Here is a 24,317-nt window from a genome sequence, read left to right as displayed (position 1 = left end):
CCTTAATTTCAGAGCTACTGGAAACCTTTCTTACAAATTTTAGACCAAAGCTCATATGCATAACTTCTTCTCATAGGTTATCCCATAACTGTACCTTCCACTGACATCAGTAAAGTTTGGTTCTCTAGAATCTCAAAATCAGATCTGTCACTATCACTAGCTGAAAGAAAAGAGTGTTTTCCCTCTCTCCCTCTGTCTTCTCCTTTCTATGATATGTGTAGGCGTATCTTTTATAATTATATATTCTTTCAGTGAAAATACCTTCCCACAAAGGAAAACCTTGAAACCTGTATTTACACCAAGTCCATTCTGAGTCAAAATTCACTGGAATAAACACATTACATATTAATTCCCAATTAACTCACGAATCAGTACATAAGTTGTGAACTCTTTTATTAAACTTTTTTTTCCTGCTTGTGTTGCTATTTCCATGTTCCAACAGATAAGCCTCTTGATGTTGTCAACATAAAACAGCTTACTTGGATGTTCATAGTTCATCTGTTGTTGGGGCATCATTCTATTCATTTCATAAAATCATCAGTTCCCTGAATAACATAAAACGTGATTGAATAGAATCTAAGCTGTTAATAAATAAATAAAATAAGAATAAAATGTCAATAAAATATAAGCTGTTAAACTCACAATGAGTAATTAATCATCTGAATTAAAAGGTGAACTTCATAGAGTATTCTAAATATTTTCAAGTCCAAGGCTTGCAGGTCATGTGGAAGAGAAAGGTCGTTTATTAGAGATCTAATTTTTTTCTCCTGCTAGGCTTCAAAAATCGAATTCCAGCCTAAGAAAGACCTCATAAGTCACTGCATAGCACACTTCTAAAACCATGATTAACATAATCAATTGTATCTGAAACTATTTCAATAATAAGCATAGTCACAGTTCATTCAATTCCATAGGCTTTTTGTACATGAGGGGACCTGTAGGAAAATGTTAGTGGCAGATAAAAGGAAATGAATGCTGAGAACCAGTCTTCAAATTGTAATGTTTCCTACAGATGTAATATAATAACTGTGTAAATATGGCACAAGAAAATGAAAAAAATGGCATCTTCATTATGAGAATATTGAGGTTGAAAGTTTTGTAGCACTGACAAAAAAGCATCCCTAAAAATATTATATCCTCAGGATTTCTTCACGACATTTCTTCCTTTAGAGCACTACAGTTTGGGGGTTTTGAAGTTTGAATGCTTCCTTAAAACTACTGTTTTGCAAAATACCTGAATGTCAATTTATTGCAGGAAAGAAAACAGCTAGAAGGGAAAAATTAAGGTATTGTTTTTGCAATTCTTGGTTGGCTGGTCTGACCTCCACAGTTTGTTTTTGTAAGGGCATTACAGTAAGGTCCCACGTATGGATGATATTAACCTTTACCATATCTTTTCTCAGGGGTAAATTCCTTCACTCTCACATGGGAGAGCTGTGTGACTAAATCCAATAAATACGAATGGAATGATGAAATCTACACTGTGTCAATGAAAAAAAAGTTCAAAATGTCTAATAACTGTGTGATTAAAACATATACATGTGACAGAATTACTTTAGATTTTTAGTATTTTACTAATCAAGATCTCTGAGATCTCTGTTATGTTGAAATTCGGCCCTCATATTCATATCTATGCCTACTGCAAATACTAGAGGGAGATAAGAATGTATATAAGAGGTTATATTTTGTCCAGTTGTAATTATGTTTCTTAAGAATATTTTGAAAATGTCTAATAAAAAATTTTGCTAAGAAAAATCAGTAACAAGGGCTTTCCTTGTCTAAAAATAATTCCCATAACTTGAAAAGGCCCAGTCTGGTACATAACAAGTAGTAAACTTCCATATGAATAAATCTCAAATTTAGGATCTGTTATGACAGCCAAAGTCCAAGTGAATTTGATGATTTTTTTATTTTGTTTTAATTGTCCATCACAGTCTTGCTGGATCTTTTTTTCTGTAAATTAGAGAAGCATTGGGTAGCATATTAATAATCATGGATATATGTCTATTGCATTGCAAGTAAGTATGGACTAATTGCTCATATTAACAAAATAGTACAGGTAAATTTGTAAATGCTTTGAGCTGAAATTATAGCTTTAAATTAAGTTAACAACCCTTTATTCAGAATTCACACTGCTGATACACAAAATCATTTTGGCACTGAAGACAGAAAAAGATTGGACTAGATGTCAGAGAAATTTGATTATACAAAACAGAGAAAACTCTCCGCTTCATGGTCCAGGCTAGCAGTTGTAACTGAAAGACTTGAAAATCTGATCACTATTTGGTGAGACAATCTGCAATATTCCATTCAATTCCATACAGTTTTATGCCTACACTGCAAAGGACCATGGTAAAATTGGTTGGAATGTTAATTGTAAGACCACTCTTCAAGTAGTTCCTTTATCAAATTGTATAGAAACCAATCTTTAATTATTGCTGGTCAATTTGAAATGAGTACAGTGATTATGATTCAGAATATCTGGAAGTTAACTGGAGCTATGACTCCAATGTATTTTGAAACCAGCTTAGGTGATTTCTTGCATAAAATCCAGATTTGGGGTGCAATTTCAGTAGTGTACACTAGATCTCATTGGTAAGATAGCCATGATGAAAGTTTTAGGAGCCAAGGATATCAGTGAGCATATGAAATTAAAACTAGGAGAGATTTTTAAAGGATTATGTTGATTTAAGTCTCCACATTTTATTGATAGGACAGTTTGTATTTTACTGATTTCAGGTTAGCTTCAGATTCCTTCATGACCAATCATTTCTGAAAACAAGGGATAGATTGATAGGTGATATTCCTGACAAAGTTAACCTTCATTATTTGCTTTTGCATAAGGTCTCTTCTACTTCAAGATTACAATTTTTCAGCAGAGGAAGTATGTCAGGCTTACAGTCTGCAGTCATCGATCTAATATTTTTCAATAGCTCTAAATTCAGTAAGTGAAGTGAACGAAGGAATATTTTTTAAAGTGTGATAATAACGAAAAGGCATCCAGCAGCCTTTCCAGTCCCTATCACAATCTAATGATCACTTCCTACACTAATTCATTCAATTAAATTACTACATTTTGCTGTTCTTACTGAATAAATCATTTATTAATGCAATCTAATAAAAGCTTTATTCTTGTCTTTCAAAAATATGGCTAATTACCACTTTGGTCTTTCATGGCCCTTCACCTGCAGAACAAATCTTTTTTTTTCATTGAAGGTAGCCATGAAAAGAGAAAAGCCTTCTCCAATCTAGAAAATGTTTGGATTGAAGCACTGTTAGAAACAAAACCCATTTATCAAATGGCACAGCTGTTCATTGTATGTTCATAATGATCCTTGTTATTTGGGTGCTGTTTGTTATTTATAGCTAATTAACTCTCTTTTACATCACCTAGCAATCTGCATTCAGAGAACAGAGAAAAAATGAAATACATTGAATTAGAAGCTGCTAAATGCATAGAGCAAATTCAGTCAATTCACTGCAGGCCAGTTGTTACCAAAACACTGAAAGATATTTCCCCCCCCCCCCAACTTTTTTTTTGACTGGGTCTTTATTTCTGTAATTCTACTTAGAAGGCTGAGTATAAAGACTTTTGCAAGTTACATAGGCTCCAAAACTGGATATCTTCTCATTTTATTAACTTTGCAGAACTGCACTGTTTTCAAGGTAAGATTAAGCAAATGTTTCCATTGCTAGTGTTGAACTGTTGATATACATGTAATATTTTATAGTACATTGACAAAAAATTCACTTGCTTATTACATAGAATATAGTACTTTGGGTGAGCAGTAAGTGCAAAAGCTGTACCTGGTCTTCTGAGGGGATGAAGCCTRCTTCCCTCTGTGCTTCTGGCCAATTAAAATAAACACATTGCAAAGGGGGGAAAACTCTTCACTTTGAAGTGAGTCATTTCAAACTCAGTTTCAAACATGGAGACTTGTGGCATTATCAGTAACTGTAGTATTATGGGTACTGATAGCTTACGAAACCACCSTCAATATGGATGGAAAAAATTCAGAAATGACTTGCTGATGACTTGTTCATAGAACACAGATTCCTAGTTAAACTCCAGTATTCTGCATATGCCTTTCCACTATAAATTTGAGGATTTAATTCTCATAACATCATAACTCATAAAATCTTAGAATCTGCATTGATGATGCTGTAGTGTAGACGTCCCTCTACTTCTGTGTGGCTATTTTGGTGGGCGCTACCAATTACAGGAAATGAAGAGTACTCATTAGAAAGAGCTATATTTGCTAATTATTTTCTAATACAAAGTAAAATAAGGGGGGCTGGGTATTTGAATGTTTCTACAACAAAGGGGTCTTTTTCTTCCTTTTTTCCTCTATTCCTTCCAGTGAACTTCTGATTATTTTTTTTTGAACCAGAATTACTTATTTTGGTTTGATGTTTCCCCAAGTGTTTTTTTCCAATTGACATTTTTTTTAATAATGTCAACATTTTCTTTGATGTAGTTACTTTGGACTGAAGAATTTTCTGCTTCTTTTTATTCTTAAGGTCTCACTTACTGCATGGCTTTAGGAAAGTCACTTCACAGTAAATGTTCAACAGTGATTACATGTATTTTAAACAGTCTGTTCTTAGACATGGTGCTACAGTTTTCCCATTTATAAAATTTCTGGGATAAAACTATCTTCATACAGTTATTACAGAACTTTATTGTTTCTAAAATGTTTATTGATCTTTAGATGAGTCATTCTTACAATTACAGATAACAGATGTAAAGGACAGGAGGCCTTGTTATTTATTTGGTTTATCTGCTGTAAACCTCTTTCAAAAATTACTTCTGAAGCACTCATATACAACTATTTCTGCTGTAATCTCCCTTTCTGAGCAAAAAGGGATAGGCAGGGGAAAGAAAAAAGGAAGAGGGAGACATCTTCTGATACTGGCTCCCAGTGAGATTTCATGCCTGTTGCTGTCCTCCTTGTAGATGTTATGTGCTAATGGTCATAGGCTATGAATCTAGTGGTAAGACGGAGTAACGGATTTCCCTCACAAATCTGGTGAGACTTCCTTGCGTCTGACTGTTGGGCTACTCATCATCACCCTTGTGGAGAATGGGACAGTTCGTATGTCTCTGATTCTGCCGTTGTGTCCTGCCAGACTTCTTAGTTGCCCTGGGCTGGTATGAGACCGCTACTAGCATAATTAGTTCTTGTCTTCTTCAGTATTTCCTGCAGATACCTAAATGCTTTTGACCAAAAGACAATTCTTCTATTCTAGCTCTGCACACTAGCAATAAAATATTAAAATGTTATTTCAATATTCTAATGACATGGTATTTATTTATGTATTATTTAATTTTCCCTGACTTTAAGGCAATATAATGTTTCTATCCTCAAAGTTCAATAGCACAAGTGGTTGTTAATTCAGAGAGAGTTCAGGAGCTAGCAGTATAACGCTGCTAGTATTTCAGTAAATAGAAAACTGCTCTAAATGTTAGTAGTACAGTGCTAGTATCAGAAAGAATGCACAGTTTGCAGATGAGAGATTCAAACCACTTTGAACAGATCTATTGTTCAATTTAGCATCTGGTACTTAGTCAGAATTCATTGCTTTGAAAATGTGTAAAACAAGTGCCTTTTATAGGCTAGCCTGTTGGATTTGATTGTATTTTTAGTTGAAAAAAGTAAATATTATTATTATATTCCTGGATAGAATTATTATTCTTTGATGTAGCTCTCATTATTTTTAGCCTCATTTTCTACAGCTTATGCAATCTTTTCCTCAGTTTCCTAATAACTGTATTTGTTCCTTATCCCTTTCCATCCCTCACCCACCAATAACTTCGGTATGTATTGGCCAATTTCAGCCACATTTGACAAGATGGCATAGGTCTCAGAGGCACTGGGGTCCTACGAAGGTCTTAATGACATTGGTTCAGTCACGTGCAGACTCCAAAGCCATTAGTTTGGCATGCCAGTGACTTAGAGCTAGTGCTTCCCCAAGAATCAAGAAACAGGAGTTGGCTAAGCAATCAGCGTACGTCAAGTTGCAAACACAGCATGTGCCACTCACCAGGCTAAAAAGAAATGTTAGAATGCATGGAAGGGGATACGAGTTTAGGGAAGGGAGAGTGAGATATGTGAGGTGGCTGGAGACTGGCATATTGTAAGGGGATTGTTTGTAGAGATGTGGGGGAGATGAGTAAATCAAGCATGATACATAAGCTCATAAAAAGCCAAGCTTTGTTAGTTTTGCTGCTTGCTGAATTTCTTGTTTGTCTTTCATTTTCTTTGCTGCTGCTCACAAGAGACTAAAAGTAAAAAAAATAAAATAAAAATAAAAAAATTACATTTCAGCTCAGCTATGAGACTGAAAAAATAGAAATTCATAAGGAGCTCATTATGTTTAACCTATCTCTTCAGAATAATATTTACTAAAAAGTGAATTTGTTTATTGCCTTATGTTCTTATATCATTTGTAAAGAGAACTGAATGAAGGATCTTAAAACTGCTACTTCAAAAGGTGTTCTGAGGCACCTCTTTCTGGAGGATATGTTTAGAGTAATGGCCGTAGCTACTCATATATATTACAAGTCACTCTTTCCTTTGTGAATGAATTTGGTAGATACAAATGAATCAAAATAAAGAATAAGAAAAATCACAAGATTTTTCTTTCATACTCTATGAACCTTATTTGGTAGTGAAATTCTGTTTAGATTTTTCAATATGTCTGTGTGTTTCAGCATATATGCATCTTTATAGCTTTGCATCAGATGGAGAGAAAGTAGACAGTGAAAAGATTTTTTGAGTATATAGTGTATATAATCTGACATTTTCAGGACACGGATTTTAACTAAACTAATTTACACCATCAAGCCACATTACTTAAAGTACATGACAGCAAGCTATCTTAAAACTGTATATATGGATTTCTTCATTTTCTAGATCTATGATCCATTATTTTTCTTCTGCAAGAGCTTAATCTTCTTTTCTCCTTTCATATCATGACTATGAATCACTCTTGTAGTTGCTACTCAGTTCACCTTCAGTCCCTTTCATGTCTGTATGAGAGCTCACCTTCTCCTGTCAGGCTCTGGCTGTTCCCCATCACAGAAAGCCCACAAATCTCCCATGGATGGATGAAGTCTTAAGCTATAGTACTGTGTATATCTAATTTGGYCCCTGTTATCTAATGGAAAGCCATGAGAAGTCTGACTCACTCGATCACATGTCTGAGAGGAAAGGAGAAAAAAAGCAATAAAAACATGGCACATAAATGCTAATGAGAAGGGACTTTTACACCAAACATATTCACAGTAAATAATTGCTGTTCCAGTGAAAGGGGACAATATCTATTGACTTAGTATCTCTTGTCACTGTGTACGAGACCCATGTGCTTTCTGTAAGATTATTGAACTGTCTCTCTAGCATTTCTGGGATTTGGAAGCTAAGCTCTGATCTTTCTGACTGTTATACTCTTTGGTTGTAGCTATACCCCAAGCCCTAATGTTAATTGAAGAACAAAATACATCAGAGCACAGAATGCTAAATTGTTCAGTGGAGCAGGGGGAGTTGGGTCCAGAAGAATTCAAATTAGGAACATCTGCTTCCTGGTCAACAGCAGATTAGTCAGTTGGTGAATTGATATAAGGATTACTATGGACCAGAATTTGAACATAAGTAAAAAAAAAAAAATGTTATGCTGCTGCAAAAATGACAAGTATCAAAGATGTGAAGTGGCAGTAGTTATTCTTGAGCTTCTGAAATATGGCATTATATGCTGTATTGTTTATATGTGTATATATATATATATATATATGGATATGTCTCTTCCCTGTATTTAAATAGCATAATAGCATCTCTCCTAAGGCTATTTTCTGAATTTTTTTTTAATGTGAAACATCCTTCCATTTTATCATCTATTTTATTATTATTTCTTTATATTCCTCTTGCTTATATTTGCACATATTTAAATTGTCTTGCTAACTGGGCAGGATCAAAATCCAACTTTTACTGTCACTATACTGAAGATGCTCCAAATCTACATCAACAATTCCTCCTAAACTCCTAGATAAGACTTTTCTAGGGACCTTGATATAACATATGCAACAGCCCATTTTCATGTGTCTCTTCTTCTGGTGTCTGTGCAATGACTGCCTCTGTGATGGTCTGCAGCTGAATTGCCTGCTGAGTTCTTTTGTGAATGTCAATCAAGTTAAGAATTACTAGTTTTGTTTTGTAGTTTCATTGCTTTTATTTTTGTTCCTAATGGACACTAGCAACTCTCATTACAGCTGTTTACATGCTTTAACAGCCCTTTAAAGAATACCCAATATTAAAAAAAATATCCTCTGTGTGATCAGCATTTACCTCCATCATTATACTCAGACTGGTTCTATAACCCACATAATACATGACGCCCACATTAGGCTTCAGCTTTTCTTACTTAAGGAAATTTGATTTTGTTTAATCCGTATTGGATTTCTTTGGCGGAGACTGTGTCCTGCTGTGTAAAGTACACATCCAACAGCTGTGGTACTCTATGTAAGTTCATCTCAGCAATTTGTTGGAATTCTCTCATATGTTTTTCTTGAAATTGCTCGTTTTTCAGTATGTCATCAATTTCATAATCACTTTTCAACAATTTAGGAAAAAATTTTAATAATGACTACGTTTACAATAGGTTTGATTTTTATTTTGTTGTTTATCTTGGAATCATGTGGCTACATGAGATGTTTGTCTCTTTTACTTCAGAAATAAAATTTTAGCTATTACTTTTGCAGAGGTAGAGCTGTTCCTGCTCTTCTGTCCAGTCATATAAAATTATTATTTTCCAAAAGTTTCAGCAGTGCTGCCCCATCTAACCTATGCTTTCTTCCTGGTCACATATAATCTGCCCCTCTGCTTCTCTGTTTGTTTCTGCTCATGGCACCAGGAATGTCCCTGCCTAACATCTTAAGTTTTGGCTTTAGCACTTATCTTCTACTACTTTCTCCTATCCAATTGTTGTTACTTACTCATGAGGTCTGTGCATCTAATCATCTTGGATGTCTCAAATCCAGCTATCTATATGCCTCTTAATCAAACCATCCATGACTATAACCTGCCTCTTCCTTTCAACAGCAGGTCCAGTTCTGGAGGCATATTCAGGCCAAGGGGCTATATGGTCATTTTTCCTCCCTAAATTCCTTCAGCTCATTCATCTGGTTTGAAGAGACTATAGTGGTCTCTGAGGATCATGAACTATCTGTGCCATACACACACATATACCATGTACCTAAGAGGCAGATACATCTGATAACCAGTTCAGTAAACTCTGGAGTTCCTTGCCCTCTAGCTATACTTTTTTGCAGTTCTTTTACTTGAAAAGATTATCTTGGATTGTGAGGTTGTCCTGCTATTTTGCTTCTGCGTACAGCTGATCTGTTTAGCTTTCCCTTTTGTGATTTGTCTCTGAAGTTAAAGGAGGAGAGCCATGTGGCTTCCTCTCTTCTACTACTAAGTTTCTTTTTATTTTGTTGTCTTGCTTACTTTTAGGGTTCTAGCCACTCATAGCCATGGCTCGCTACACTTACCAACTCATATTATTTCAAATATTTCTTCTAGGGGTATCTGGCTGCTGTTTGTATAACAATTTACCAGATTATAGCTAGAAAATTATAACCTACTCCTTCACCAATTGTGCACTGATTGACTGGGCTATTGTTTATCATGAAGGAAACGCCTTTTTCAAAGGTAGACCTTTGCTATTGATAAGAATAGTTCTATTTTTACATAGCATCTTAATTCTTAGCAACAGTAATGGCAATATTAACAATTTTAACCTTTTCTTGTACTCTGTTTACAGATGCTGAATGGGGAAAAAAATGCTAAAAATAGATATTGCTGAAGTTATCATAATCAGGCATTTATTTAGTTAGCATGCTTGTCTTATGTTTCTATTTGTTTCACTAATGACAAATAATACTTTGGTGTACAATAGTACACCATCCATAACACAGGTAGCATTGCTGAAGGACCATTAAACATAGAAATTTTTAAAGTATCATCACTGCAGAAACCCTTGTGCTGTCTAACCTTGTACTAATTCATTATAAATATATGCAGAGGATTTGACTGTGCTATGAAAATACCTGTGATGAAGTGGCTTAATTGACTAAAAGGGACTGTATCAAGTAGTTTGGGAACAACATTTGATGGAAATAGCCAAAATATAAATTAGTTATCCATGTTGTGGTCTCTATTTGCATGACTGTTGTCCTTAAAACTATTAAAATTGTTCTTTATAATTATATGTACATAGTTAAATATCAAAAAAGATAGGTGAGGATACCAGAGTAATATCAATTAAGCAAAAGGGAAATTGTAATTTAATAATTGTTGTATGAAAAAATTACTGGATATTTTAGTCCATTTAATGAGGAGTGAGTACAATGTATTACAAGCAGGTATTGAATTAATAGACTTTAGTGAAACTCTCAGAACCAAATGGAATCCTGCCAGCTAATTTCAAGTTGTTAATATAGATGGAGTAACTGGGAATGAAGGAGAAATGGTAATGATGTTGCTTTTTAAGATCTTAGTTGATCTTATGAGGAGTAAAGGTGAAAGACTGTACAAAGTATTAATCAATGGTTTGTGTGTTTGTTTGCTTTTAAATTATTATGAAGATGGCCATGCTTCTTCAGAATGTCCTGAACAGCTCTTAAAATACTTTTGGTCATGTTGCACATAAAAATTTTAAAGGAAAAGTAGTTAAAAGAAACAGTAAGCATACTGTTCAACATTGCTCTTTAAATTGTCCTTCTGTAAGAACATATTTGACCAGTCTAATTTAAAATATTACAATGAGATTGGCACACTTTCCTGTTGAAAGAATTGCTACCAAAGGTAGAGAAAATGAAGAAAATGCTGACAACAGGGAAAAAAAAATTGATATAAATCTGAAGTCTACTAGTAGGACATCCAGATATATAATGAAGACAGTTATATAACCAAGACAGTTCCAAACACTCAGAAGAATGACTTTGTTTATCTTTATAGAGCAAGTGTTTTTTTTATTAAAACTTCTTAATAAAAAGCAGATAGTAAAATATAATATGTAACCAAATTAAATTTTATTCATAAAAGTATAAATACTGCAGGTGCTGAAAGTTATTAGGTTGAAAATAAGGAAGCGCATTACCCCCTCCCCCCTTTTTTCCCCCGTCTTTTTAAAATTATTTCCCCTTCAGTTATATGGAAAAAAATCACAACATATATTGGCTATACCGTGTTATGTGAGTCTGACTATATTATTTAAGAGACAGAATAAAAATTATGTGATAAAGCAGGTACTGTGGTTAATAACACATCTTTCTGCTCATTTCTCTAGCCATAAATGCCGATTTGTAAAGATATTCTTGACACCAGGAAAATTTTTGGCCTCTAAGGTTGGACTTGGTGTGCAAAGGACACGATCCTTTGAAATTAAGGAATCACGAATTTCGTCTGTACAAGTAAAATACAGAGTGAGAATTGCTGTATTAAAATGAGTCCTAAGGCTGTTCATGTAAAACATGCTAAAAAATTGATAATTGCAGAAAGACTGAATACAGACTCTTATGCTGTGCCATGCCCTTATTAGCACACTGTCAAGTGGCATTCATAATGCTTATTCCCCCCTCCCCCCCAGTTTAAAACATCATTAACAAAGGATAACCAGTGGTGGACTTTGTAGTAGATATTCTTAGCCCAGTCAATATATGCATATTACTGTTTATCCATTGTACTATGAATTGTGTTTAATGTAGGCAGTTTATGAATTCTGTGGACTAGAGGAAGAATGTTTTCAGAACACCGCACGGAAAAGATGTGGTAACTCRTAGGAAAGATTTATTCCTTGACAAGTCACATGCTACATTGCAAACTTCCCCTGTGATATGCCAAAGGAATGGGTGAAATTCGGTGCATTAAATAAAGAAAATAACTTCTATGCTTTCCTAATGTTATATAATGTTACTTTTAAAATCTTTGTTATGCTTTTCAAAGAAAACCAAGATATACCTATATATTATTTATCTAAGAGTGAACTTTTCAACTGGGATGTTGAGGAAAGCAATAGGCCCACAAACCTACCCTAAATTCTCCAACACTGCAAAATTCCAGAATGCTCAGCTGGCTTGGTACCTCCCTCCCATGTTATTCCTATCAATTTCCCCTTCCTTAGCACAGGATGCCGGCTGAGGGGTAAAGGCTGTGTGGTTGATGTATACTGCATTATCACAGACTGAATATACAGGAAAATTGAGATCTGTAGGTACCCACTGTCATGTAGAGCTATTACAATTTATTTAATGGTACAGAAGAACTGCAGCAGATTGAGGTAGATCTGGAACTAAAGGAATGGAAACATAATACCATTTTTCCTTTCTCTTTCTTTCTTAATTTTAGATGATATAAGTTGTACTCTCTAATTGCAGGATGATAGATGATCTGAGTTTCCCATATAAATTCTGGAAAATTAGAGCATAGTGAGAATTTGTATTATGCATCATGAACTTGATTTGCCTGTTTACAAACATGTCCTATTCTTTTGTGTGAAAACGTGTGCACATTCATAACATTACTGTTTGCATATAGAGCATTTTTGTACTACCAGAAATATTCTGAACTATATATACATATAAAGAAACACTGTGGCCCAACTTTATTTCATCCTGCCTCTTCTTGGGCAGCATGAAATTGCCTTTGTTGGGTGGAAGGCAGTATCTCATTGCTACAGGATCTCTTCCTGATTATATCTTGTTGGAAACTATCACCATGTTAATCAATTGTTTCTGCTGCTCTGTGTACATGTCCAGTGCCATCACCAGCAAACAGTGAGGACAGAGGAAACTATCTGTAGTGCAAACACCTTGCTAGTAATTAAACTTGAACTGTCTACTGCTGATTTTGTTCTGAGAGGGAGTATAAATGGAACAAATTTGAGAAGATCATGGTTTTTGAATAGCAAACAGGTACTGCTTAAATTTCAGAAACAACTGTGGGTGATTATTGAAGGTAATTCTAACTTTGGGTCAAATATGTCCAGAAAAAAATGCAATATATAATTACAGATGAAAACGGCAAGCACTTAAAAGTTATTACATAGCAGAATTTACGTGGCCAGTACAACCTTATTTGGGTTTACTTGTATGAATGGATTCTGATACAATGTAATTACACAAACATATGCTATTCTAACATAAGACCCTTGCTTTGTTCAGTGAACAGTGATAATTTAATTTACCTAATGACTGGAGGTTCAATATTTTATTTCATCCTTAGAGTTAATTGTTGGCACTCTGGTCTGACTGGCTTGCCATTAGGGCTCTGTTCTGAAGAAAGTACTGTTAATCACTTTGTAGTCTTTTATATAGTTCTCATCAATACAATGCATAGGTGCTTCTTAAACACTAATTTATGTGCTTTCATAATGCTCCTGTGAGATGGAAGGGCACTATTTACATTTCACAGATGAGAAACTGAAAAACAACAGGATTGAAGCGAAAAGCTTTTGCTAATTACAGAAGACTTGGACCTGATTATTCAAAAGGTTGTAGCATTCTATACRTTTTTATATATTTAAATCAATGCTCTGAGTTTTCATGAAAAGCAGGAGTACAACATCAAGAGCCTGTGAAAAAAACAACACACAACCAGTAATTTTCTATGAAGAAGGTTACTTTAAAAACATCCTACAGAACCCAATTCCCCAGTGCTATACTCAGTTGCTATAACCATGAGACCATCATTGTTTTGTTTTGTTTTTCTGCAGTTCTCTACATAATTTACTTTGTCTTCCAATTTCTTTTATAAATTAAATGGAAATCTTAGAGACAAAATGCACACCTGATTCAAGACAAGAGCAGATCTACCTTATGTAGTGAATGACTGAATAGGACAGTATTCATATGGATGGAGGGGGGGAAAAAGCATGTGATCATATGATTTAATTTAATAACTACTAGTTCCAAGGTCTTGTTTTGAAAACTCAATTAATTAATGTTTTTTATTCATGTTTTAAATGTTTTATCATTTGTGTGTGTTTTTTCAGATTGGCCTTAGGTGGTGAACAAATATAAACTGTATCAGTCACTTAAACAGAATAAATGATAAACAATACCAGGTTGTGATTCCCCATTCAGATCAGTTCTAGCAGAATATGCTTTTCCAGTAGGAATCAAATACATTTCTGACAGTGGACAAATACATTTGAGGAATAATGGGTTCTTTCAATCTGTACCTTCTAGCTTCCTTCTTCCCAAATGTTACTTTTTTCATCTTGGGGATCCTACCAACTTCCTAGGAACCTTCTTCCCATCTACTTAGTCTATTTTCTATTCAGTTAGCATTTAAATTAGGCAGCTCACTCATTTATGACACCTGAAAAACAATGGGGCAATACTGAGAACGCAGGTGAGAAAGTCTACTGCCTTTAGGTGCACCAGCACTTGTACCCAGAGCAGTCATCAGTATTTGGGGAAGGAGGGGAGGGAAGAGAGGGGGGTCTCAGCATTCTGCCACTGCGGACTCTCAGATGCTCAGCACAAATCTTCAGTGAAATTACTGCTACGTTGTCAGAGTTCTCTGTTAATTGCCGAGGAATTGCAAAGCTCTGTTACGCTTCTCCTGAATGTGTACAAACAATCGTTTCCCCAAGAATTATAACTTCAACCAGTTTTTTGTTGGTTTCTATAAAGGCAGCCAATGCACCTGGGTCTTTTACCAAAGCCTGAGAAAACTAGAGATTTTCAAAGAGAAGCTTGCAGGAAGTTCATTTAACTCAGGAAAAATCTTGAAATACACTCATTCTGTAACAATCTAACTGCATTGACTAAAATTTTCCCCTAAGATTCAAAGGACATAGAATACTTCAGTCAAAGTGTTATAAGGGGGCAAAATTTTTTAACTAAACAGAGGATCTTAAAATGAGGAATGTCGGGCAATAGGGGCAGGTTTTAATATCATTCTTATAGCATCGTCTACTGTAAAAAATCTATTGAGCAAAGCAAGTAGAAGTGATTTTGTCTTTCTTCCAGTAAATTGAGTTTTAACTGAATGCCAGCTCTTTACTCCTCTTTTCAGATAAACTGTTTAAGCACAGAAGTAAAATGAGCATCAAGAAGACTCCCTCACTCCTGTGGAGGAGGGCTATGAACGAAAAATGGTAGTGCTGTGTTGTTCTGCCACTCTGCAGCCATAAAAATGGTCCCATTGGGACCATTTTTACCAGTGTGTTTTGAAAGTGATCTTTCAATTAAGGAAATGCCAAGGTGGTACAACCATGCACTTAACAATGGGATTCCTGCTGAATACAGTCCTAGTGAACCAGTCACACAGGACAGCAGTAAATATTCTGATCTCATAAATACATGTAAATATTGTGTGTGTATGCACATACACACAAGGCATTCTGTAACATCCCTGTGATCCACATTAAGTGGATTTTAACGTGAAAAGATGGCAAACTGATACAAAAAGTGATTTTAAGTGAGGAGTCTGGGAGGAGAGTTTCCACTGAGATCTTGAACAAATCTGCTTTTGCCTCAGCTGCCATTCAAATGTGGATAAAAGTTTCAGGGGAARAAACACTGTCAGAATTTGTAGATAGTCTTAAAAGAGTAAAGTGGCAATGGGGAAAGATAAACTGTATAAAGTGACATACTTGCAGTTGTATTTCAATAGTATGTACTTCTATTAAAGCTTTCAATTCAAAGGACATACATGAAGGAAAAAGATGCAGGTACCACTAACAAGAGGGACTGATTTCTTTAATTTAGAGCATTTAGGACCTTTTAGTTTCAGTACAGGATTTTACTTAGCTCATTAGGATTAGAAGTGAGTGTAATCCATTAGTACAAATAAGTAAAGGGGGATAAAAGTCCCCACTTTTGTAACTCCACTGACTTCACTGGGGATAATCAAAGAAACTTGATGGTTTGATGAAAYTGTACTAAAGCTGGATTTCTCGTAAGTTTTGTCTTTTATAACACCTTTCTTCTGAGTACTTGAGTCTGCTTTTAAATAAGCAATTAAAGTCTGTCACACTTTTGAGGAAATTTTCAAATCAATATTTGAACTGATGAATAGATACTGGTGATGGAGTAAAGTTAGAAATATGGAGAACTGGGAAAAGAAGACTAAGTAGACAAACAGAAAACTTTTAGCTAAAATTTTTAAGTTTTGAGTCTGCATAAATTTCTTTACTGAACTGGAATTCTAAATCCTTTTTTATAATTATGGAAAGCTGTTTTGTTTTCTTCTTTTTATCTACTTGCTTAAGGATTTAAACTTATTTAACTTTTGTGGCAAAGGGAAAAAAGTCTGTCTTAAGGGACTTATCCAGAAGGAATTTGCAACTCTAGTTCATGTTGTTCTTAGCCTCCCCCTTTTATTTATAGCACAGCAAACTTTGATAGTATTTCCTGAAAAATAAGTCTCTCTCCTCTGCCCCAAATATTACATAAATAAAGTTGAATGGTGAAGTTGTTCATGAGCTGAGCTGAACAGACAAACCCCAAAACCTGAAACTTAGGATTGCCTTTAAGATTGCATCAATCTAGATCAACATAAAAATGTCAGGTACAGTAAATCACAGCTGGAGCTAAGTTTAGATGTTTTTGGAACTTTCAGTTTGTGTTCATTGTGATATCCAGTATGGGTCAAAGTAGCTGACCTATATCTGCTACATGGTAGTATATTGCTGAAGATTTTGACTCAAATTAAATCAAAATAAAGGATTTAATAAAATACTGAAGAATGAAAAAAGGAAAATCTATATTGTTTTGATAAATCTGAATTTATCACTTCCTTATGCTCCTTTTTTTTCTTAATTTCCTTGTATTTTCCCCATAGTTATTTTTTCATACGTACCACAGTATTTCCACTGCAGGGCCTTACCTCACCAAATACTTACTTGCATTTGAGGCCTCTGGGATACTAGTGCTTCTGGCTGTTTTAAGGAAGTGAGTTATAAAATTCATCTCAGAAAGAAAAGGGTAGTGGTGTAAACCCCATTAACTTCACTTGGTTCTGGATTGGATTCCTGGAAATTTTTTTCAAGTTCATTTTCTTGTTTTGTCTGTGTTGAAAGCAATTCCTCTGTATGTGCTTGAGGGGAGGAACTGCCTTTCCAGAGTCCAAGAGATTTATTCATAAACTTATACAGGTAGAGATAGTGGTGCTGACTCAGGATCACAGTGCCACTTTTCACGTGAGTTGGGAAATGCTTCCATGAAATGGTCTTAATGTAAAAGTTAATTTAATCTATTAACAACAGGTTAATTAGAAGGCGGATAAAGTATGACACATCTTCTGCCCAAGATGTTTCTGCCAATAATAGTTTAGCCTAAGAAACTATTTTTTTGGTATCTTCTTTTCCCTCTGGGCATGTTGCCACTAATGGAAACACTAAGAAATGGTATAGCCATTACCCTGCACTTGAACCCTTGTGATATCTGTGAAAGAAGAACTGAGGCAAAAAATAGGAAGCTTAAGAAAAGAGGAATGTGGAAGGAAAGGTGCAAATAAAATGAAAGAAATAGAAGTAAATAGGTGAGATATAGAAAAGAAAAACGGACACAGAGAAACAAAACCAGAAAATTACATTTAAAAAAGGGAATGAACTCTCTCCAGCTTCTCCAGTTTCTCTCTMTATACTTTTCTTATTGAAACTAATTTCAAAAAACAGTACATAAACCAAATGACTCACAATTACTCAGGTTAAAACAGTAGCTTGTTAGCTATTAAACAGTCATATTAATTATTCCAAAGCAGATTTTACTTTTAACTTTTCCTCAATAATCAAATAAATCTGAGTTAACGTTCTTTTATCTAAAAAAACCCTTAAGTTCACTGTATGTAAAGCAAATCCTCCATTAACATAGCATTGCTGAAATAAAACATGAACTTCTTCCATATCTGAAAACACCATTTCAGTGAAAAACACAAGGTACAAAAAAGAAATTGTGTAAAGCTGAAATCATATTATCTGTGACTTAAATTGGGATGGTGACTTTACTGCTTTCCTGAAGTAGTAAGTGGGAATCCTCCAGGAATTTTCAGCAACCCTTACTTTAACTGGCCCATATATTCCCAAATGTCTGTAGAGGGCCAGGGTGAAATATTATGATGCCTAAAGCATATTGTCATTGCCTCCTCTTAATTATACAATAGGGGATTATAGCTGATTTCATACTCCTTATGTTGAGAGGGGCAGAGATGAAGTGTAGCCCAGCAAGTACTGCTTCATTTGATCCCAGTGGTACTTATTTTGCTCCCAATATTGTAGAGATATGCTTGGGAGAGTGTCGGTCTCTTCATATTTGTCTGCTTGCTGTGACACTCAGTCTGTAAACACTAGAGGGAAACTTAAATTGCTGAATTTAATCAAAGTATTAATCATTCCATAGAATAAATCTGTCTTAGCAGTATATTAATGGTCTGTAAAACCTCACACTAGGGAAAATAGTAAATTTTTTGAGTTGAGTGAAACATGGTGGCTGGAAGTTTTTTTTTATGGAGTTGTGAGTTTATTCCTCTCCTAAATCTTCAGTCTTCACCTCAAAGTGGAATAGTGAGACTTAATCAGAATTGACAATGTAATTATCTAAATTACAATGTTTGCTTAGTTTTTTTGAAACTTATCCAGTCACAAATCTTTAAGTTTCCCCTCAATTTTGCATTCATAAGTAACCAAAGCCAAATGAATTGTGTGCTTTCAGACTGACTGTGTTGCAAAGCTTCTAAATATCCCCCTGTATTTTTCAAAACAACTTTTCTTACCTTGCTGTCAGGCTGGGGCAATGATACTTTCTATTTAAAACAAACAAATAAAAATACAAATATAATTGCTTCAGTTTTCAGCCTATATCTTAAAACTTTCTGTTAAAACAAACCACAAGATCAGCATGGAAACATCCCACTTGCCTCTCACCAACAAATATATCTTTGAAATAAAGTTGTCAGCTACTGTATAGYGACAGTACTGAAGAGTCTGAATACTACCGCTAAGCTGGTATCTTTGGTATAGCTGATATAAAACAGGCCAGAGGTATCCTATCATGAAAAAACAAAAACAGTTACCTCCTGGAAAATTCCATTAAGTCCCTCACTCAGTTGTAAGCAATAACTAAAGGTACAACTTGGATTCTTTTCCAGGTGATATGCACTTCACATCTATAAGATATATCATCCTTAGAGCACAAGAGAGATAAGGAGGCTCACTGCTTTTCAAGCTTGCACAGCTGACATGCCACTTTAAATGCCAGCCTTATCCATAATTTACTGTTTGATTTCTGCCTTCTGGGTTATAATCTGTCAGTCTGTACAGAGAGCACAGGCCTTCAGGGGCTTTGTTCAAAACAGTCTGAAGATCCTCTGCTTGCGTATTTTCTCCACTGGCAAATGACTTCCATAATTATGGAACTGYTGCTGAAGTAATCCTATGACTACATACAAAGCTTGTGAGGCTGGGAAGTCAACATAAAGTCTATTTTCTATCCCTGCTTTGAGCATTTCTCTGTCATTGATCAGTAGCCCCACAGCCATGTTCTAGTTCTATTGAATCTCTTCTAAACTTGGAAACTTTGAATTTTTGGTGCGTTCATTACAAAAGCAAAATTCCATCTTCCATTCTCTTTCCCTTCAAATACTTTCCCTGGACAAGATATCTCAAATTTRTAAATCTTTAAATCTTTACTTTATTAATCATTTGTCAACATTGTTAGGAATGGCAAGAAAAGAATCCCTGAGAAACATTTTTTCTTTAGACATGTCAGTATACCTCTTAATTAAAAAAAAAAAAAAAATTCCCAGACACAGCAAGAAGTCACAGACAGCCAGTGAAAATAATTTTTCACTGAGAGCATGAAAATACAGTCAGTGTTATCACTTCAGCTTTTCTCCCACTCATGACTACACAATTTGATCGTTAATTTCAGATAATGCGTTAAATGCTTTTAGGGATGCACAAATTGTGAAGTCTCTTTCTTCCTTGTCCACCTTTGCTGGAGTTACTAATTATATATTATCTTCTAAAATGTAACATTTCCACTAATTAAACTCTTCCACAGATAAGGAAGTATTCTTGTTTCTATAGATCATAACAGTTGATTTGGGGCAGGGGCTAAAAGTAGTTCTGTAAAATATCAAATTGTCTTCAGAATAGAGGGKAATCTGTTCTGTGGTACATATAGGCAATAAAAAGTGGCAGTTCTGCAAAACAGTTTAAAACTGAATTACACAGAGCAGGCAAAAATGTTCAAAATAAATTTTTTGGGAAAAGAGTCAATTACTTTTCCACAGTTTTATGAAACATACATGAAAAAAATTCTTTTTTCTTTTAATTTTTTGCAAATTCTCCGTTGTTGCTATGGCATCCCACAGTGCCATTCAGTTTTGGTTTCAGGATGTTTCTTCTGGTATCCTCTTGCAGCAAAGACACACGAGGCACACCACAGCCCTTTGGTCATCCGCATCAGGGGACTCGTTGGAGCCCTGCACAGCTCCCTTCTGCTCGCATGCCAGAACAGTGCACATGTGTCTCCTCCTGACCCAGCGCTAGCGTACAGTCAGGGAGCACTGGGGGACTAAGGCTCTGCTGCGCACAGTGGAGCTTCTCTGCCCCATAGTACAGATTTGGCCTAAGAAGGATTAGTTATAACTCACAATCTGCCTTTTCTTTGCCTCTATTGGTCTAAAAGGTACCTTATCTGAGCACACCGAACCTTCTTAGAAGTTTTTGATGTGGTAGAGATTCTCAAGTGTCACCTGAACGCTTTATTTAGCATTTATATCAGCATACACAGTGAAATAAGAGTCAGTGCCTGACTCAGCCCCTAATCCATCCTTTTTGTGCAATTTCTACAGCTGTATCCTGTGCAATACTTGCAATTTAAAAAATTCTACATGAATATTCCAGCAAGCTTACATTGTGTGCAGATTATGGCTGCTAGAATGAAAAGTTACCATGTAGCTGTAGCTTAACGAATGATTGCCCAGAGTAACAGTAGTAGACCACATGTACAGTCTTTCCCTATGGTTGCAAAGTACAATGCTTAATTTAAGTCACCATGAAGATGGTTCAAGGTAATAAAATTTGATTTGAAATTATCATTCAGTATCCACATACTCTATTAACGTGGCTTGTTTGATAACTTGTGAAGTCATGGTAATGCAATAATTTCTAAGAGTGTGACAATACTATAAAAGTTGCTCACCCAAGTGTTTAAGAAAACTCAGCTTGAACATTGGGTAAATACAGCTGAAGAGAACTGATTTAAAGATTGCAAAACTTCTTTTGTAATATTTGGTTAGATCTAATAATAATCTTGTAAGCAATAACATAGTCACACAATTTACTGAGAAGTCATGTTCTTCATTAAAATACTCCATTGAATCATTCTGTCATTGTCTCCCATTTAGCACATGACTCGAGTAACTGTCTTGCATCTTTGCTCAAAAATATACAAGTATCATGTATATGTGTGCAAAACCCCCCAAATGGTTTTGGAATATTAGAATCTGCACAATCCCAGTGAATAGTTGGTATTCCAGTGATCACTGATTTCTATCCAGCTGCATATTGTGAATTTGAAAATCTTCCTTGGTGATGTATCTAACTATCTAAATACAAAGAAATATAATGTAACTTTTTTGGGGTGGGGGGGCTTTCTTCTTACTGTGCTTTCTAATGTTGGACATCTCTGTTCTTGTGTAGAAATTAGGGTCAAGAGTCAATTTCTGATGGTTATTACAGACTGCATGGCTTCCTATTATAAAAATTTGTTTTCTCCTCTTTTTATTTTCTTTCTAATCTGAAACCAAAAAACATTCTTTGTCTTTTTTTTGCATGGAGAGGATAAAAACTCCCATGATGATTATGACAGAAGTCTTATTTGAGTTATTTATTAAGGCTGGTGTGCGTTCCCACTCAACCTTCTCTTCCTAAAACAGAATAAACAATCACAAGCTTGACAATTCTTTCAGTGCTGAAACTCAGGATGTAAGTAAACAGCTTCTTTGGGTGATTTGATGGTGGCTTTTTTAGAAACATGCCAAGCGTCACAGGTGTATCATTTTGCCTCTGGGAATAAGAAATAGCATGTCTTTAGATAAGAGCTAGAGGGAATGGCTACCCTAAAATAGATATTTATTTATCTTTGTATAAAACTCATGATTGATAAAGATAGATTTCCCAAATCTCTACAAGGACTAGTACAGTACTATTGCTAGATTCTGTTTATCATTAGACTTAATTGAACCTTTGCCACAACTTGTAATAGCAGATGCTGGAAATATCAGGAGGGCTTAATGGAGACTACAGTGCAAATAAGACAGCAAAAACAGCAATAGAATAGATTGGATATTTTTTAAGCTGGAGAAAGTGTGTAGTTGAAAACCTCTTCACTCAACTTTTCTTTTTCTCTATAAAACATACATTTTTTCAGCCTATTTCTGGTTGCATTTATGGATAGCATTAGAATATATTATACATCAGTGCACAGACTTATAAGTACTGGAAGAAATTAATACTGTGTACCAGGAACATTTCCATAATTATACTGAAAGCACCCAGTAATTAGAGACAATCTATTAATAATGTTACCAAAATACATTTAAAGACTTCTAAAGAAATTTCAGATTAGTTTAAAATTTCAGAATCCCCAAAGATATAAGGAAGCAGCTAAATCTGCATTTGATGTTAAGTCCAAAACAATCTCGCTCCTACACAGTCAATCTTTAAATTCATTAAAGAAACCCTTTCTAATTAAAGTTACATCACATAAAAATGAATCTAAATGAACTCATCTGGCAATGAAGATCTTTCTCCTGTTTGCTCATAAGGCACAAACTCTAACTTGAATGCACGTTTTTGACAGAACTGCAAAATTTTCCCCTATGTATTTTTTACTGTAATAGTTGTCATTGAAACCTTTTACAGCAAAAGAGCATAACATATCTTCGCACCCAAAATCACATGATATTAATGTTTTGCTTTATGGATCCAGACTCTTAGAGATGGTGTGGAGAATGCAGATTGATTTTTATTTGATGCTTTTAGCAGTTCTCTTAGCATGTTGTCCATTGCATTAGGGATTTTTCAATACTGTTTTTTTTTCTGCTGTTTTTAGCTTTGATCTAAATGGGAGAAGGTTTCTGGTTCAGTCAGTTCTTCTCTTTCTCCTCCATGGGCCTTTGATAACCATTGGACGTGCAGCACAGCTCTTCACAGTATTCCTTCCAGCAATATAKGTGAAGATTTTCCACTCTCTTGATTTAATAACTCAGAGTTTTGGCTTGAATGCGTGTTGTTAGAAGCCCCACCATGTTGAATGAGTTTTTCTTTTCACCTGAAATTTGTGTAGCCTTTGACTATGGGCACTTTTATGGTAGACAGTCATCTTTGTCCCTTCCTGACATTCTCTGTTGGGTGCTTCGATATTCAGCAAATAGAAGTACATGTGCATGCTTGTTAGGATGAAAACTATTTGTCTCCTCTAACCTAAGCAAATGACCTTACTTGGCGTGATTTCTGTTTTGCAGTATGCAAGTTTAGAAAACTGCATTCCCAGAGGGAGTAGAAAATAGTTTTCTGCTAATGTGTCTTTTCCATCTTTTTCTCTATGCACTTTAAAAAAAGTCCCTTTTTCTTTTGATAATTTCAACAGGTGATATTGAGGTTTGTTAGTGCCAAACTTTGATCACTATATTTCCCTACCAAATGCCAGCTAGTTTTGCTTCCATTTTCAAATCAATATCTTACAACCTGAAAAATAATCCATCTAGATCAGAAACCTGGCATTTAAACAATCCTTCCATAAGAAACTCATGCTCATGTGTAGAGGTAAAACTGTAAGTAAAGAAGCTGTTTACTTCAGTTCTAAGTTCCAGTGGCTTTATTTTAAATATGATTCTCTTGCTAAGCTGTTATTTACAAAAAAAATTAGGAAGTTTCTCTTTCAGCTGATCATTTTTTAAAATTCTGTCTCTATCACAGCTACTTTTTTAATGCTGCCTAATCTTCTTAACTTTCCGTTAGAAATGTAGAAAACACTTTCTAAATCACCCCAGGGAATACCCTAGACTGTCAGAGGATATACACCTTTTACACCTTTTCCTGATTCAGGCTGAGTTAGTTTGACTGGCCCATCATCTGACCAATGGGCAGAGTATAAATCACGTACAAAAATGTCAGCTGAAATACCGCACCTTCAGGTCATTTATTGCATTTCAATGTTATGTCTGTATCATCTTCATAAGTTCCCTGACATAACACAGTTGCGAGTACCTGACATTGGCTTTTTTTTTTTTTTTTTTTTT

Source organism: Apteryx rowi, unplaced genomic scaffold, assembly GCF_003343035.1.
Source record: "Apteryx rowi isolate R43461 unplaced genomic scaffold, aptRow1 scaffold_59, whole genome shotgun sequence".
In the NCBI taxonomy this organism is placed as follows: domain Eukaryota; kingdom Metazoa; phylum Chordata; class Aves; order Apterygiformes; family Apterygidae; genus Apteryx; species Apteryx rowi.
The sequence above is the reverse complement of the archived record's forward strand: the minus strand, read 5'-3'. Positions refer to the sequence as shown.